General features: G+C 45.9%; 1 protein-coding gene across 10 annotated transcripts in view; it reads right to left on the bottom strand.

The window, feature by feature from the left end:
• WNK1 (WNK lysine deficient protein kinase 1) overlaps positions 1 to 16794 on the bottom strand; it is a 138039-nt gene that overhangs the window by 119153 nt on the left and 2092 nt on the right. Inside the window, exon 1 of one of the 10 annotated variants that reach the window (XM_063929223.1) lies at positions 10595 to 10741. The exons of the other annotated variants lie outside the window; for them this stretch is intronic. The gene's annotated coding sequence lies outside the window, so the exon portion shown is untranslated. Of the gene's footprint in view, positions 1 to 10594; positions 10742 to 16794 lie in introns of those variants that run through there. 10 annotated transcript variants of the gene reach the window in all.

Raw genomic sequence — 16794 nt, 5'->3', positions numbered from 1 at the left:
GGACGTAAGAGAAAACCTACCGGTAAATCTTTTTCTCCTAGTCCAGTGCGGACAAAATTCTGCAAGGCTTGTATATAGTTATTGCTTACATAAGGGTTATGTTACAGTTGAGATCAGTCTCTGGCTGATGCGGTTTGGTTTCATACTGGTAACTGGTTTAGTATATTCCATGTTGTACGGTGTGTATGGTGTGGGCTGGTATGAATCTTGCCCTTAGATTAACAAAAATCCTTTTCCTCGTACTGTCCGTCTCCTCTGGGCACAGTTCTCTGGCTGGGGTCTGGAGGAGGGGCGTGGAGGGAGGAGCCAGTGGACACCCATCTGGGGTCTTTGGGGTGCCCATGTCTCCTGCGGAGCCCGTCTGTGCACCATGGTCCTTACGGAGTCCCCAGCATCCTCTACGGACTAGGAGAAAAAGGATTTACCGGTAGGTTTAAAATCTTATTATTTCTACTTTTATCTACAAACCATAATTCCTCCAAGCGTCCGTTGATCCTAGCAGACAAATACATCTCAGGGTAATGGCTACGCTGCAGGAGAGGGGGGGCACATTACTTCTCAAACTGTGGTTACACATCGCAGCACTGCTGTATATCACGGATACTGGACATGGAAATGAAAAAAATATACAGCTGAACTTCAACTTGTAGGGAGACATCAGATCAGTCTGTTCATGTTTCTGTCCGGCGTGTCAAGGGGGCGGGTTCACGTGCATGGACGCACAATGGGGTCGATTCAATTCAGCAACAGTTGAATAGCGCCGGGAATTAGCTCCCAGCGCTATTCAATACAGCGACTAGTGACCCTCAATTGTTGGGGGGGGAAGAGAGAAGAAAACCGACAAAAGTGCGGCCGGCGCGAGGCTGATTCTGTCGGGAATCAGCATCGCTGCGGGTAGTTAAATTGGAGAATGCCCGTTCTCCTGACAAAACAACCTGTTAAGTCCAACTTAACTTTAGCTGAATTGAATAGCGTCGGGAGCTAACTCCCGGCGTTTATTCAACTGTTGCTGAATTGAATTGACCCCACTGACTGGATAACATCAGATCTTCTGCAACCACAAACGCTGCAAGATGGGAGAAACACATTCACATAAAGCAATTAGTGTGCGTTAGCTGCACAAAAGCCACATCTTAAGTGCCCCATACACTTACTTGACATGACCGTCTGACACGTCGCAGGCAATCACCCCGGGGAGCAGGGGGGGGGGATTGGCCAAGATACACTGTATGCAAAAGGACAGCATACGATGTATCTTGGGCGATCCCAGTCACAATCCCAGTCACACCTGTGGGGTCGAACATGATTGAATGTGCGGCACATTCATTCTGGAGGATCCGATGCTCACGGGAACGCGCATCGGATCGGAAACAACTCCAAAATCGGAAGAATTAGGGCATTATCGCTCTAGTGTATGGGGCCCTTAAATCTCAAACTCAGAATGTGACGGCAGATAAGAACCACGTCGGCCACCAGTCCGCCCTAAACAAACCTGCACACTTACATACCAGGGATATTTATTTTATTGTTTGTGCGGGAACCAAGTAACCTAGCAATATACTTTTTGGAGTGTGGGAGGAAACCGGAGTACCCAGAGGAAACCCACGCAAGCACGTGGAGAATATACAAACTCCACACAGTTAGGGCCATGATGAGAATCAAACCCAAGACCTCAGTGCTGTGAGGCAGTAATGCTAACCACTACACCATCCGTGCTGCCATAACCTAGTACAGCTAAAATGTCCTGCTACCGCACTGCAAATATCACCATCTATTTATCATGCAAGAAAGGGTTTTTTTTTTCTCAGTAACAGGCATTTCCCAGCAATAAAGAACTTTAAGGCCCTGACACGGACTACAACAAATCACTGTTTAATTATGTAACTACAGGTGCATGGAACCAGGGTGCTTTTAATGGTTTTTTTTAATCAGTATTTTATTTTACTTATCGGGACCCTGAGAATACACGAAACGCGCCACAAAACCGCAGAAAGCTTCCACTTTACAGCGTCTGACACTCTGACCAGGACTCGCCTAACTAATATCCCACTTTTCTTTATTCTGAATACAGTGCAGCTCCTTCCCATGTTACACTGATAATCGGATTCTATTACTGAGATGTTCACACCAATCTGCAGATAAACTGGTGTTTCCCATGAACAGACAATGCAATGAGAATTAGCAATACGTTTTTTCCCTTTAATATTTTACGCATTTACCAATGATAAATACTATTAGTATCCGTCCTAAGTGACATACCAAATGTTTCCTTTTCTAACAGGGAACTCGGAAATTCCTACACCCACATGAAAACCAAAGGAAGGGGGGAAAAAACCACAACGGAGAGTCCTGTCCCCGTGTCGGCTGCTCGCCACATTCCACGGACAGTCTACATTCTAACGCAGAGCTGACGCACAACGTGAAGTATTTTATTCTGGGATGCGGGCCCTCATATCAGCATCGGGCCACCACAAGTACCTAGACACCTCTGATGTAGCAGTGAACGGAAATCCTCCCAATGATAAACAGAAAAGTGTAGAACTGTACAAAGAATGCGCCTTTAACCCATGCTGAGCTGGAGGCATTTCTGCTCAGAAAAAAACTCTGCCCCCCTCGTGCAATCAGTGGTCAGCATGGATAAGGGAACTGTTCTGGTGTACATGACTGTGAGGGAAGTACATCACATACTGTGTGGTGTGCAAGGGGGGGTGAGTGGGGTGGCACATAACCATCAGCAGAAACATCTGGCAGAGTGAATTAAAGACACCTTTGCAGGGGGAGATTTTTTTGCCTGCACACACCACACTTCCTGTGTATAACATTCACTTTGCAGCATGTGATAGATTGCACCGAGCTGGATAACAGTGGACGCCTGCTCATGCACCAAGTCCTAGATTGGGAACTTCATGAGTTTGTGGTTACTTGACACCTTTGCAGAACGTTACTTATGTGGGCCATATATCAGACTAATGCCCCTATTTATCAATGAGTGATAAATTTCACTGCCAGACAATCAGCTCCTAACTTCCATGTTACAGGCTGGATTTGAAAAATGACAGTTAAGAGCGGATTGGCTGGTGCAATTTATCACTCACGGTGAAATGTATCACTCATTGATAAATGAGCCCTTAACTTTCCTCCAAATGAAACACTGCCCCACACCTAACCAACTTTTTCATCAGACCAACTTCTCTCCACCTGGCTGTGTATGGATATCCCGGTCATCTGGGTCGTACAATATACTACAGCCAGCAATCCTCTTCTTGCTTTTGTTAGATAGGACTGAACATTAGCAGATAGCCACATCCTATCTCTAAGAATAGTTAGTGGTAAGGTTATCTGGCTGCACCGGCCTTTGTTCATTGTTCTGCAGCCTAATCCATATAGGACCCTCCCTATGAAATATGATGTCACTTCTATTCAATGAGTAGCTTCTTGTATACCTATAGGAGAACCACAGGTCTTCATTACATATGCATTGGCCGGTCTAGCACACAGACAGGAGTAATGCAGAACTACTGCTGTTCGGATACATGTAGTTACTAGTTTCATATTAAAAGTAACAGTAGCTGTATACATACAATGTATCCAACATTCACATCGTGGACTAGTTACAGGTATTCAGCCACACAACATGTCAGGAATAATCTGATAAAGCTATTTCATATGCTGATTAGTTGTCGGCACTGAGATGCCAGATCTCTCTCTGGCTGTGCGGCACCTTTTGTCTCCCCCTCCTGCGGCCATCCCAGCGCGGATGGGCTCACTAGCGCAGGTTGCTCACTGCTGTGAGTGAGACTGGAGGACTATGGGACACAGTGGCTCCCCTGACACCTACTGCTGCTAGTCCCAGGGAGCAGAGGCTTCATTACTCAGTCCAGGTAAGCGTGGAGGGCAAAGAGGTAGGTTGCAGGACTGGGATGTGCGGTCATTGCAGGAGAGACTGGACTACAGATGATCAACACCTGCTGTCCGGAGCCAAGAGGTCTATGAGAGGGGATAGGGGAAAATACTTAGTGCAGCACATTCCGTTGCACTTTACCATTGGAAACAAAGGGGTCTATTTATTAAGCCTTGGATGGAGAATAAGTACCAGACAATCAACCTGCCATGTTACAGGCTGCGTTTGAAAAATGACAGTTAGGAGCTGGTTGGTTGGGACTTTATCCAAGGCTTAGTAAATAGACCCCAAAGTTGGCTGATTGGAAGGAGATCATCCTGATGTATGGCCAGTTTTAAGATTTGCGCCAGTTTGATGCAACGTTTGGGATAGCAATGGCCTTCTCACCATCCCCCTGGTAGTGTGCATCTATAACTGAGAATCACTAAGCTCACGTACACAGGATTCCGCCAATGGCCGTGCCCTCACCCTGGTACATTCAGCAACTCCTCACATTTCACAGACCTTCCTGGATGTGTAATTACGGATGGAGATAAATGGATCAGCAGGGGCTGGGGGACGCACTGTGCCAAGATACTGCAGAGACTCAAATTCCCAGCAACCTGCCAAACCTGAAGGAGGCCAAAACGTGAGCACGATTCCCTACTATAGGAGGCTACAAAAGGTCAGACTTCTCAGACTACAACCCCCTGCTGCCAGTAGCCAGCAGCTATCACAGAGCAAGGAGCGCAGGCCAGGACCGTCACATGCACCCAGAGTAGAAGTGACAGGTATATTATGCTGGAGAACAGTTCCCAGGACTCTCCCTGTGCTATCTGCAGTTCTTCTGAAGATAAGAAGAGTCATCTGATCAAAACATAACACTCCTGATTGGAGTCATGCCATAAAAACAGCTAAACGCTGATTCTGTATAAATTCATAAAGGCCCAGGATCCATCAAAGAACACGCCCGCCTCCGTGGGACATTAAAATCTACTACATCAACTTTCAAAACACAGAAAACTGGCATTAACCAAATAGTCATTTTATTAATAACTGTTTCATTACGCTAACAGACTAGACCAAAGCATTCTCCCAATATAACGGATTATATATGGCGCTGTGGAACCCTTGTGGCGCCTCATTAATAAATTATAATAATCCGTGACTGCTGCTGAATGCTTTGCAGTTTTTATAACAACGTTGTACCCAGTAGTGGAGGGTAACGCCAGTGTGCTTGGTAATCACTGCTAAGGCCGTACCCATCAACCCATCAGCTCTAACGCTAACCCTGAAAAACTGGGGCCGCTGGCAGGGACTGCACGCTGGGTTACACAATAGCCACTAGTCCGGGAAGAAAGCCACAGATCAGCTGGTATAGTGCGAGAGGGTCTATGTAACAATTCTTGTGACTGGGCTGTAATACTGGTAAACATAACGCACAATCCTGTAAAAAAAAAAAAAAAAAAACTAAGACCTTGGGTCACTAGGGGATGAGAAGGATCTAAGTAGGGCAAATGCAAAAAGAGCAGATGACTATATTTACAGGGATCTAATGGGTGCAGATCATTGCTGCTGAGAGACGGAGGGTGCACCACAGTGGGCCACCTAAGAGGCTATTACCCCTCACCAGCTCCACACAAGCCTAAAATATAAGCAGACCTAAAAGGGGTGATTCAATTGTTTTACCCCATGGCTGCCACTAGATGGCATCCGACAGAGTAATTCAATTGTTGCTCTGTTCAGATGCAAATAGCGGCGGGGGAACACATCTCACCTTGCAGCCTCCTGGGATGGCGAGATGATATGCGCGATAAGTCACTTTATAGACAGGTTTAGCAGACCTAGTACTAATGGGTGCACACGCACACACACAAGCCACCCGCACCCACAGGGGGAAATATTGAATTGCTCTGATGGGCACCCACAAAACAATTGAATTCCTCCCAACATACCCACATACAATTAATTTATAAAATCATCACTAACAAAAAAACAAACAAAACCTGTATATAATATCTGTAAGGCGAGTTGCAGTGAAGCATTCCTACTACCACCACTTATTCAGTAGTGCCCACCCTGATCAATAGTGATGCTTCCATACTGGAGGGAGTGCGCCTAGCGTACATTCTGCGTTTTCGTAGTTGCCTCCAGCCGAGTATTCGCCGTCCAGTCTTTGATACTGTAATATGGTCACCAATGGTCACCGCAGTGCAGCAGGACCTACCCTGGGAATAAAAGACGGTGACTAAAGGCAAAATGACATTAAAAAAAAAAAAAGAACATGACGTTTTTTCTTTTAAGATGACAGAGTTTAATTGAAGATTATAAGATGCCGTAACCACCCTGACAGTCACTTTCATCACTAACAAAAGCTTCTCCAAATCTGTGTCAGAAAATTGATGAAAATGTTATTAGTTTTTATCAAATAAAGAAATATTGGAAACTGCTGGTTCAGATAAACTGGTCACAGCGTAACTGGGATTCTCAAGCGCACGTTCCTTGTTGTCTCACAGACGGAGGTTATATTGTTTGAATTGCGAAGGGCCATGGGAATCTCAGAGTCGCCGACGCCACCCCAATCTGACGTAATACTGCTCTGCGCTCAAGAGCAACTCCTGTCCACACAAAATGCGATGCAATAATCAGGTCATTCTAGTCCACTACTAGCTCATTTTAGGTTGATGTTTACCTTGTCCTAAATCCATATTCTGTGGCGTCATAGACTGATGAGGTCACTCCGAGAGACGCCTTATCACAGGGAAGAAGATACCATAAAGTGACAATGCAGTGGTTATAACAAGCAGCATTTTAGAAATCTACTTTCTCTTCACCATCGCATCAATTTCCAAGAAATGTCAGATATCTGGTAGCACGGTAATCGGACTGGGCCACGTTTGGGCCAATCACTATAAGATCAGACCTGAAGACATTCCTTTTTATAAGACATCAGAAGAAAAAAAACAATGCTCGCCAATTACTGGGAAAAAAACTTCCACAATTGTATGCAAACTTATCATTTGTGGGATCTGACGTGGACCTGCCCCACCCTGACCGCTCTGTAAGCAGCTGAGGCAACCCCGCTTTTCCATCCGTGGATCCATCATTCCAAAAGCAAATCAGTCATTTTTCGCTCGATTCCTAAGCTGCGGGGGAAACCAGGGTCGGGCAATGGGCAGAATATGGCCGACCCCCTGCGTATAAATACACCCTGCACAGACAGGCAGACGCAGCGATGGACCCCAGTTATAGATTATTCCCTTCTCCCATCAGACTATGTGGGAACGCCGTCAGCTGACAAGTCTATGCAGGCTGCAGCAAGGCCCGGTCTGGGGCTCTGTGCTTTCCCATGCTACCTGAATTCCTGGGGAAATGTATCATGCGTGTGTCACGTTTGTTTGATGAAAGACTGGGTGCATTCCTCTCCCAGATCCGTGCAGCATTTCCTGGGTATAATAAAGGGCTGTGCACTGTAGACATTCTGCACTATGTAACCCAAATTAACACTTACAGTAACAGAGTCTGGACATGAAGCCGCAAGGACTATTAACTCCCTGATAAACTAATAAAGTCAGGGCGGGATGAGACACAGAGGTTTATCCTACAGGACTGCAGTGGTCGGTAAAGGCTGCTTTAATGTGATACATATCGCAGTATTAGACGAGGCTGACTGCCGCATTTTCAGCGACACTTTTGTATTACATACTGGTGAATTATGGGTAACCAGCAGTCACCTGAGAAAGGTAAATGACCAGGTAGCAGATACTGTGTGAGCACTGAAGGGGTCAGGGAGACATACAGTATACATGTCAGTGATTGCGGCATAAGGGTACGCAGACCTCAGCGGGCACACCGTAACAGTGCGTTATTGCTTAACCCTGACACCAGAGCGGCTGGGACGTGGGTGTTACAGGAGCACATAAGGACCTCTCCTAATTGCTCAATGTTTCTCTGACCAGGACTGTGAAGTGCGTGCAATAAAAGTGCTTTATTCCAAAAGGGCTTAGTAAATCATTATACTAATTCCCAACATTAAAAAAAATGCTTAAATCCTATTTAACACAGAAAGAGGAAGCCCGAGATATAGATCTAGGTCACATTAAACTTTATGAGCCGATACTAGGAAAGGAAAAAAAAGTATCCGGGGAAACCTGACCAAGAAATGAGGAGACCATGAAAAGCTACGGCCTATGATATCTATAGAAATGAGAGAGAGTTTGCTAAGCTCTCCTTGTGTACAGTAAGTTACAGGTTTTCATTTGCCACATGCCAGCAACACGTGTCATCTTTTTCAGTTATTTTGGCTGCTAGGGGGCACTAAGGGGCATTATGTAGCTTTGGCAGATGGAGGGGACTGCTCCCATTCTGGTTAAGGGCAAATGAGAAAGACCTGTGTAAAGTGGATTTAGGCCTATGCCTGTTACTGATCATTAGAGAGGAACAATAATGTGAAGAAATCCTGTATTCTGTGAAGGTGGAGCAGGTGATATGTTGGTACAGGACACCAGCGGGAGAATGCCACCTACGGCCAGCCAGGCAACTACCACTAGGCTCCACCAATTACCTGCAGACAGACAAAGCAAGAACTGTTCAGAGAAGGCTAGGTGCACCGAAGAAGTGATTTACCGGCACAATGTACACTTAACTCCTACATACAGGAAGCCGCAATTAACCGCGCTTTGTACACGTATCATCCGATCGCTGTTGCGCGACGTGAACTGGCCAGGCATACAATTCAAGGTGGCATTTACAGGACCTCAATTTTCCTGGCATGCAGCACATGAAGGAAGGGACTTTTTTCAATGGGAGGAAGCCGCTGGTCATTATATCGTTCTGGGCAGTGCCCAGTTATTATAATGGGTCATTTTCAGGAACCAAACAAAATGACAAGGGAATATTTCCCCCTCCTTCTTACCAACATGATTTACAGACAGAACTTTGAAGTGACCACGGGAGGAATTTGTTACGGTTGCGCTATCACGCCCCTGGGACCATTGCAAGCGGTCAGCATTGTTTGTTTTCAGAAAGCCTCGATGTAACTTGGCCGAGATCAGAATTATTTTGGCATTCACTTGGTACGTTACACGTGTTTATTGCACTATAAAAAGTTTGTTTGTGCAAGGACGCTGAGCCAAGATGAAAGCCGTCGTCATTACTGTAGTACAATTAAGCAGAGTATACACTATACTGGTACCAACCTGTGCAATCATCCTACAGCGTGTATGACCAGTCACAGTCATTCATTGAATCATCCCGTTGAATGTGCTTCACGTCCAGCGGAGCAATTCTGCAGCAGACGCAGTGCCGCCACATGCGGCATGTAATGATACGTCGTGCTGTCATACAGCGGATCATAGTACGGCAGTGCGACGCTGGCCCAGCTTTACGCCTGCAGAGCAGTATGCCATGACTCGCTTTTAAGACTCCAAGGGGTCTATTCTATTATAGCATGGGTCTTCAACCTGCAGCTGCTGTGGAACTACACATCCCAGCATGACCTGCCTCACCGCAAAACTGTAACAGGGCATACTGGGATGTGTATTTCCACAGCAGCTGGAGGGCCACAGGTTGAAGACCCATGTATTATAGTGTGCCATAAATCCTCACAAGTCGGTGTGGCTTCTATGCTGTACTCACAGTACCCCAAGACGTGCAGATATATGTTCACATCCCCAAAGTAAACTCTTCACTGCACATTCATATTTACTGAGCTAAATGTACTTAAAATCCAGCATTTGCTTTGAATCAAACTGTGCACACTCCCCCCCCCCCCCCCCCCCCACTTTGCAGCGCAGACAGCGACCAGCCATATTTAAAGACACTATAGCTTCAAACAATATAGGTTTCTATTTATAATGGATGACCAATGCAATGACACCGTACATACAGACTGAACGGACAGGTGTGTTCCCATTTTACATTTGGCAGCTATATTTTTATTTATACCTTGCAAAGGTGATATCAGATTTCTGCAACAAAATCCGCACTGAACCAAAAAACGCTGTATTGTAACAGGACAAGATTGTAAAGGAGGAGAACCTGGATTATGGGGCAGTCCCCAGTGACAAGCTGTATTCTAGACCAACACTAACAGAACTGCTGGAACTTGTGGTCCGGAGTATGGTCAGTTGTGTCACAGCGAGTGTCAGAGATTTACATTATCTATAGGAGGCAAAGAATTCTCTTTAAAAGTTTCTTCAAAGAAAACTTTTTCAAACCACACGCAAGTCCCTCTTCTCACGGAAAGCAAGTAAAACTCCAGAGGGAAGTGAAGCTGGGGTTTCCGCCTTGGACATGGAGCTGACAATTAGAATGAGCGGATAGCGCAAGGGGCCTGTATGGCAGCAGAGCCTTTTACGCCTTTGTACGGAAACTACAAAACACAGCTGAACACAAACCATAAGAGGAAGGCAGCACTATGCCACGCGTCTATTTATAGTGAGAACAGAGCAGCTGTACGACGCAAGAGACAGGACGGTAGGGAAGTTGTACCTCCTGCAGACCCTGGCATGCAAAATGCAGAAACATTCGGGCTTCCTGCAATACAATGCTGCCCATTCACAGTATATTATATATATATATATATATATATATATATACACACACACACATACACACTAGACGGCATAGGAACACAGGCACCCTACGTCACCTTTGCTGGAAGTTCCTTTGCAGCTGCGCGCTCTGCAAAAGTAGACCAAGGAGTATACTTACTCTGGCTTCTCAGAGCCGCTGAGTTCCTGTGGTTTCACATGCAGAATTTAAGACGGCAAAAATATTTAAAACCAAACATGCCTGGTTTTGCAGCTAAGCGTATTGCCGTATTGAATCATACAACTAGTTTGGGGACATCAGGCTGTCTCACCATCCGAAGAAAACAAACTTAGCACAACTCCGCGGTTGGTATCTGCCCCTCTCAGTAACACAGCTCTGGGCTCGTCTAAACTTCAGCACCAATTACGCCCCTGCAGCTCTCACACAAAGGCCGTCACTTTCTAGGAATCCATGGCAGGATAAATAGAACCTGCGAGACACTGGAAACCAGGCAGCTTGTATGGTGGATGGAGACACATTTTTGGTGTAAGCCAGCATGAAACGTTATCTGTATCATCTGCGATCTCCACTTGGGATATGTGATCTCACTTCCAAACAGAAAGGTCATGCAACGCATTAGTGGCCGGCTTCAGACACAAATTAGACAGGGGCTGCGCGAGGCAAATTAATTCCCCCCGAACAGGAGAATCACAGTACTATAGTGTTGCGGGAGGTTTGGGGAGCGGACGAATTTTACAGGTAAATGAAAAAGTTATATTTATGGGTTCAGTGCAGGCTTGGCCAACATGTGGCTCTCCAGCTGTTGTGAAACTACAAGTCCCAGCGAGCTTTATCAGCTTATCAGTTGGAGGTAGGGAGGCCAATACCGGGCCATTTTTTTCATCCCGGGAATCAGGGGTGAAAAATAATCAATCCTGGGTTTGGCTTGTTTTCAGTGTCCCCCATCCCCCCCTTCCCTGCCTAACCCACATAACTAACCCCAAACAGGACGGGAGGGAGGGTCTCTTGCTGGAGGTGCAGGGCGGCGGTGAGGGCCGGCAGGCGGAAGGCTGGCTGCGCAGTGTGACCTCTGACATCACACTGCGCAGAGTGTACTGTCCGGATGAGGGGGAGCTGGGCAGCGTCTGAGCCTCCTGAGGACGCTCAACACTGCCCGGCATAGAAATAGCGAATTTGATGGCCAATCCCGAAATCCCCGGGATTGGAAGCTCCGGTTCCGGGATTGAATCCCGGCCAATTTTAGGCCACCCTAGTTGGGGGATATGCTGGGGCTTGTAGTTTCACAACAGCTGGAGAGCCACAGGTTGGCCAGGCCTGGTTTAGCGGTTCTGCAAGGATGGGGAGAAGGAACGTGGCTTGGTGGTCCCAAGCAAGGCGCGTATGGCACTCAGGAAAGGGCGGGGAGGAGCTCAATTGGGCGCAGGAAAACCTGCAATGTCAGGAGTACTGTAATTAGCCGATGAGTGTGCGCTGAACTGGAGTATTCCCTGAAGGGTGCACTCACGGGAGTCTTACAGAACTACATATCAGAGACAGACAAGGGGAGGAGAGCCTCGGCAGAGCAAGCCTGTACAAACCCTCACTAATTCTACAGGATCTCTCCCCCATAAGCACAAATGTTAGAAAGGTCAGTCAGTGAGGACATACAATGAAACCACATTATACAGATGTACATACCATGAGTCAATCACTATAGACTACACAAAGCAGGGGCCTGTAATCTGCCAGAAATTCCAGAAAATGGTGTGGGGGCCTAATCAGAAAGTTACACACTCCCTACACAGTGACTCACGTACAAGGGTCAGACAGAGTACACACACCTGAGCCGGGACAACGTGACAGAACTCACACGTAATTCACACACCTGAGGGACACTGTGACCGCCCCCCCCCCCCTACTCCGTCCACTGATAACACATGCCAGAAGCGCTCAGTCATTCCTCCATTCATTGTTTCAGCTTCTTATCCACACTTGTAGTAATGAGGAAACTGACACAAGTCCACGCTTCCTGCAGCACTTCCAGGTCCTCTCGTGGGTCACTTGCCTTCCTCTGTACATGGGCCGCAGCTGCCAACGTGACACAATAAGTGCCGATAAATCGGTGATGTCATTGCTGTGCAAACCTGAATTATCGTATCACTAACCAAAGGGGGAGGGAGAGCAGTCCGTTCAACTCACTGTATTATCTGCCAAGGCCTAATAACGCTGCCAGGTATGACGTACCGACACAAGGTCTAGAAAGGACCAGCCAGAGGGGAGGCAATAATAATGGGACAACCAGAGACCGAGCAAGAGTACACTGGCCTCCTGACCTCCATGGTTCATCCACCACCCCTCACCCATCGCACGGACAACAGATCCAGACGCCATACAATATAGAGAACAGTTATTTGGCCATTGCAGTAAATGAAGAAAGATCAGCGTGCCACAGAAAACGCCATCGCGGTAACACTGTGCCGAGCATTACAGATCACACGCTTAGGGAGAATCACAAACAAATCAGTTTGTGTCACTGCCCTCACAACTCAGATTATCAGCTTAGACAAAAACAACAACAACCACCGCTGAAAATCAGCACAATGCCAGTTCTGAAAGAGGGAAAAACACACATCGTCAGAGGGATATGTGCAATAACTAACGGCGCCAAGCCATGAATAAACTGAATAAAAACTAAGAACTTCTCTCTTGTTCTCAATAAAATAGATTTTTACAAATGGGGAGAGAAAACGCACAATAGTGTGATCTTGCTACGATAAATAAATAATATAACATTTTTTAGAAAGTTAAGAATAATAAGTTACAGATGTGTCCTCTAACATCCTAGCTGCAGTCACGCCGAGCGTCTTTTTTTGCAGTTTTTTTCCGCGAAAACGCTTCTTAGAATATTATTACATTTTATTTATAGGGCGCCACAAGTGTTTCGCAGCGCCGTAGTGTGCGTCTCCCTGTACTGTCTTTTGTACGGCGCTGCAAAACACTTGTGGCGCCCTATAAATCGACAGTACAGGGAGACAAAACTTAGCATTACAGTAAATAACCAAAAATAGAGTACAGGTAACACGGAGCGCCACAATTCTCATACATAATACAGCTTAGATGCAAGTAGCGAGGGAGTAATCATCGTACTACTAGGGGGTGGCGGCCATAGATAGAGATGAGCCTTTACCAGCAGGAGAAAAAGCGGTAAAGATGGTCGCTGAGTAGGGGAGAGCTGCGAGTGAAATGTGTCGAGAAGAGGGCTTAGATAACAAGAAGAAAGAGGGCCCTGCTCTGAAGAGCTAACAATCTAGCGGGAAGGGGCGAGATGCAAAGTAATGTAATATGATGCACAAGCAGCTTCTGGGTGTATAAATTAAGCAACAATCGCTCCGTTTTGCGCCCCCTAGCAGCAGTCACAAGGAAAAACAATTGAATGAGACCCTAAGTGGGAGATAACATTTATTAGAAAGAGAACATACAAATAATCTTTTTTTTATTGTTGCAATATCACACTATATTGTGTTTTATCTCTCCCTATATGCACAAAAACATTTTTATTGAGAACAATACAGAAGTTTTTCTTTTTTTATTTATTCAGGGCTTGGCGCCATTGCGTATTGCGCAGCTCCCACTTATTAGCACTGCTTGTTGGGTTATGGTTACCCAGGTGTATGTACCACAGGCGGCCTTCCCGGTAGCTCTAGGGTGGTGAATTTCTGGGTTTTATCATTTCTAACAAGAATGGCAGCTTTGCATTTATTAGTGGCGCTTTTATCTTTGTGGCAAAACCCGCAGCTTAGCAGTAAACTCCGCTTCGTACATCTAGCCTTTGGTCTCAACCTGACTTTTCACTGCAGATTGTAACAAAGCGGTGTAATATAGCATTTCCTTCCTGCTCTATCACACACCACAACAGGCACTAAAGTCATCTCTCCAACTGTCGACGATTCTTTAGAAATGGCCAAAACTTTAAAAGAAATAAACATCCGGCATTAATACTGCACCGACGCAAAGCTTCCGTCAGGAGAACGCAATGTATGTCACGTAAGGACAAAGACCCGGTAAGCACTAGCAGTGAACAAGTTAAGGAAACCATGGAACATCCTGGAACACCGCCAGGGAGGGAAACGGCTGCATTTTTTCATTTTTCTGAAGAATGCAAAAACCGGAAGGGGAACATTAACCAGTTGCAGGGGCAGGGGGAAGAGAAAATTGACTTTTACTCCACATACCAACACTAATCCGCACACATTGCTTACACAGGATGATTCATTTGCTTGGAGAATCGGCCAGATTGTAAACTACAGTCAGATGCATTAGCACACATTTACAGCTTCATCACTGTACCCAGAAGGAGAGTCTAATGCACCTATTAGAGTGCTGTGCGAGTGCGCTATATATAGAGCAAGCAATTAGACACATGTAAAAGTATTGCGTGAGCACTAAACCCAGTGAACGCTGCAATTAGCATAATAGCCACCTAGTGCTAGAATTACTAGCCAGTGTCTCGGTGCCAACTGGTACCACGGCCTGCAGCGTTGTGTGGACAGGAATCCGCCGCATTCACAACTAGAAAGGCATTAGTCACCGGAAAAGAGGAAGGCCTAGTTTCAGTCTATTAAACGGTGTGTGGTATCGTACTGTGACGTGTAGTCCCTGCGGAAGACCTGTCGGCGACCAGACATGGAAACAATAAGCACGGCAAGCCGACACATGACCTTCCAGGTCTTATGGGACCACCTCACTGCTTGCAGGCTCTGGGGAGTCACGCTCTCTCTGGTGGCTAAACGTGACATAAGTAGAATCTAGAATCACTAACAGTACTCAGGCCCAAACGTAGATAAAGTACCAACCAAAGAGCTGACGTTTTTCAAACATCCTATAACGTGACAGTAAGGAGCTGATTGGCTGACACTATCACCATCCACATTATCACTCTTTAAGGGTTAACCTCAGGCCCAAATTTATCAAGCCTTGGAGAGTGATAAATTGCACCAGCCAATCAGCTTCTGTCTTTTTTTTTTTTTTTGAAACACAGCCTGTAACACGGCAGTTAGGAGCTGATTGGCTGGTACTTAATCTCCACCCAAGGCTTAGTAAAAACACCTCTTAGGGGTGTATTTACCAAGCCTTGGATGGAGATAAAGTGGACAGAGATAAAGTCCCAGCCAATCAGCTCATGTCATGTTACAGGCTGGGTTTGAAAAATGACAGCTAGGAGCTGACTGGCTGGTGCGTTGTCTCCCTCCACGGCTTAGTAAATAAACCCTATAGTCTTACTGGAACAGCTATATCATCCCTACCTGCGCTCCTGAGTAACCGTTCGCACACCCGATAAAAATTACTTTCAAGGCTTCTTTTCAAAGGAAGTGTCGCCACAAGCAATGTAATGTCCATTATCACCCTGACCTGGGGTCCAACGCACAAGTAGGCGCAGCTCAAATGCTACATCATTTAAGACGCTAAGACTAAGTGACGCTCCATCATCAACCCAAGAGACACTTTTTATCGCCGATGGTGACGATCGGTTCTCTGCAAAGTTTTCACCTACCGATACAAAAACCCTCACAGAAAAGGTTACTACGCATAAGATATAGTATAATAAGTATAAAATATATATATATATATATATATATATATATATATATATATATATATATATATATATATATATATATATATATATATATATATATATACACACATACAAGGAACCCTTATAAGAGATGTTTACTATTATAAATCTTATCCGGATGTATAAACTAAGACCACATTTAGGAATATGTGTAAACAGCCCCGCTGGGACTTTAAGTAGTTAATTCAGGGCAATGAACCCGATGTGCAAATACAAAATGACACCGTGTATGGTTGATGTGTGCACACATGTACACCACGGCGATAGCGATTGGCACATACAGTAGCTGAGAATGTAATTTACCCCTAAGGACGTGTACAGGAGGAAGACAGCACCGGGAGCAGCAGCAAATATTCATGATTTCCTGTATATAAAATGTATCCGGCAATGGTAATGAGTGAGAATTCAGACAGTTCTGCCCCAGGGAAGATACCAGCCCTTTGTACTGTGACAGCCCCCCCCCCCCCTCCATACCCAGGTGCCACAGGCCCCCCGCCATACCCAGGTGCCACATTTCTTTACACAGAAACATCCACCTCAGCCACTAGTCACCATGTAAAAGTTGCACAATAACTAAATGATTCATAATTGTGCAGCTATCACAGGACAATCCTGTGGATAACCTGTGGACCCAGGCGGTGAAACTAATGATCCTGCTCCAGAGAGATCATCATCTCTGTAGGCGCCACAGGCCCAGCTCCCACCGCTCTCTCAATGGGCACCACAGGCCCCGCTCCCATCGCCT

The sequence above is a fragment of the Pseudophryne corroboree genome, chromosome 6 (assembly GCF_028390025.1).
Source record: "Pseudophryne corroboree isolate aPseCor3 chromosome 6, aPseCor3.hap2, whole genome shotgun sequence".
Classification (NCBI taxonomy): Eukaryota; Metazoa; Chordata; class Amphibia; order Anura; family Myobatrachidae; genus Pseudophryne; species Pseudophryne corroboree.
Note: the sequence above shows the minus strand (reverse complement) of the source record. Positions and strands in the feature narration are given on the sequence as shown.